The sequence below is a fragment of the Mus caroli genome, chromosome 7 (assembly GCF_900094665.2).
Source record: "Mus caroli chromosome 7, CAROLI_EIJ_v1.1, whole genome shotgun sequence".
NCBI lineage: Eukaryota > Metazoa > Chordata > Mammalia > Rodentia > Muridae > Mus > Mus caroli.
In genome coordinates, this window is record NC_034576.1 from 1,789,113 (window position 1) to 1,791,790 (window position 2,678).

Below are 2,678 nucleotides of genomic sequence, written 5' to 3' on the forward strand. Positions count from 1 at the left end.
AGAGTTATTGCTTGGAGACCTGAGTAGGGGCAGGTTAATTTTGGAGAAGTCAAGATACAGGAAGAAAATTCCCATGCTCATGAATGTATATGGTGGAGGCTGGCTTGGCACACATTATATAGACCAGGGTAGCTGTGAACACACAGAGGTCCACCTGATTCTGCCTCCAAAGCGCTGGGATTAAAAACACACACTTGATGTATATGTTTGGTTTCTGGCAACAGTTCAGACCAGAAGTTGCATGGTGTCACGGTTTAAATCTTGAGTGTGTCCTCTAAGGGAAAAACATGGGTTCAGAGGGTCAGATAAACTTGGAAAGGAACAACTTGGTGGCCTTCAAAGTAGCCCTATGAGAAGGGCCTATGAGAAGAATTTCTTATCCCAACGAAGCGAGTGTGGAGCCAACATAAACCTCAGACCCTTTGACTAAAACCCAGTGTTTTACCTGGCTCTTTTCCTAGTTTTCATTATCTGCCAACTTGACATCATTGCTGTAGGCTGGCCTATATTTGGGCAGGTGTTCCTGGGCTTTATGAGGGAGCTGGGTAAGCATGAGAAAGATCACCCTGCCAGAAAACACGTTAGCAAGCAGTTTTCCTCCTCCTGGATTTTCTGCCTTGACTTCTGGCAATGCTGGGACTATGACCAGGAAGTGTAAGCCAAGTAAAGTATTTCCTTCCCTAAGTCACTTCTGGTCAGTGCTTCAGCCCAGCAGCAGCCTGTTACTAGGAGAGCTTCCTAAGTTACTTGGCTCAGTGGGGGAAAACTAAAGTGTTTGCCAATTGGAGGAGGAGTTGCTGGAGACAAAGAGTGTTCTGCAATGCATTTCAGCATCGTGGATACAAGTTTGTGTGGAGCAAGAACTAAATAATTGGGCAGGGTATGTTGCCACATGTCTTTAATTCCAGCACTCAGAGGTGGATTTATCTGAGTTCCAGGACAGCTAGGACTACACTGTCTCAACAACAACCAAAACAAAGCAAATAACGGAAAAATAAACTTTTTTCCCCCCACAGCGGATATTTTAGATGGAGTTATGCAAAAAAGTGCACCCATTGTATCCACACTTCCTGCAGCTGCTAAGAATAAAGAGAATGAGAAAGGACTGTGTACATTCCAATGAGCTTGGGGTTCAGGACTCCAGTAAGTCTAGACTGGCCTCTTGACCTCAGCTCATTTTACATACTGGGCAATGTTAATTCATTTTAATTGCATACCTGTCTTTAAGAAATAACAGCACTGCAGAATGAATGTGATATAGGAGATGGTGAGATGGCTCAGTGGGTAAAGTCCCTTGCCTTGGAAGCCTGGGTTCAATTCCCAGGCTTTCATACAGATACACACATAAAGATGGAGGGAGAGAAAGATGTCACAAAGTTATTTTTTTGAGTCCTCTCCCCTCTACATGACCTTGAACACACACAGGCACACACAGAACCAGACATTATTTTCTGCAGCACTGGAATAGAAAGCACATGGTGTAACCCGTAGGTCCTGAGTCTGTCTGTAACTAGACCTAACTACACGATCGTTCGATGACTTCCACCACTCTATCTGGGGGCCCTGAGCACCTGGATGATTTAACCCATCACAGTGCTTGCCGATGCTCTCTGTCCATCAGAATCACCTGAGGACTTCTGAGCTCTTCAGGTCCTGGGTCTCACTGTCAGACACAGGCCCTGTTCACCAGTGCTTATCAACCGGTGCACTGTGAGTTAACAGTATCAGCACTGCCTGGGTTGTGTTGGGAAAACCTTACGCTACAGAATCAAAATCTGCCTCAAAGCAGTTTGTCATGTCATTGACATTATCAAAGTCGAAAAGTTATCTTCTGGGGTACTGTCATCAAAATAAACTCAATGTGGACCCATAGTTTAGATTTTCTTATAAATATATCAAAAGTCATATGAGGGATAGTTACAAGGCTTAGTAAAGTTTGCTCTGCAAGCTCCATGATCTGAGTTTGAGCCCGCGGACTCTCATGGAGGAATGAGAGGACTGACTCTTGCAAGTTGTTCTCTAACCTCCACATACATGTGCTGTGGCATGTGCACCGTGCACACACACACACATGCACACACACACACACACACACACACACACCAAATGTAATTGAAAAATCTAAAAAGCAATATGAACAATTAGTATTATAACAGTATATTTTACTTAAGTTTATTCAAAGTATTATACTTTAAGAATATATGTATTAGTTATATAATTATTTTATTTATAATTTATTTGTAATTATTACATATAATATATAGTATAATCATTATTTATAATAATATATTATTATTTCAAGTGTTCAATAGCCACCAGCAGTTACCATACTGTATAGTAGAGAGCTGGGGCACAACCTAAATATTGTATGCCCTAAAAGTTTTCCAGGAGGGTGGGGCTGGAGAGATGGCTCAGCGGTAAAAATCACTTGCTGCTCTTGTGGAGGACCCAGGTTTAGTTTTGAGCACTCATATGGCAGCTTACAACCACCTGTAACTTCCATTTTCAGGGGATCTGATCCCCTCTCCTGGCCTCCATGCACACCCAGGTCTGCATGTGGTGAACATATATATATTCATTCAGGCAAACACTCATACACAGAAAATAAACAAATAAAAAAATCTCAAGGTTGGTGTGGTGTGATGGTGTATTAATACCTAGTCTTGAGCCGGGCGTGG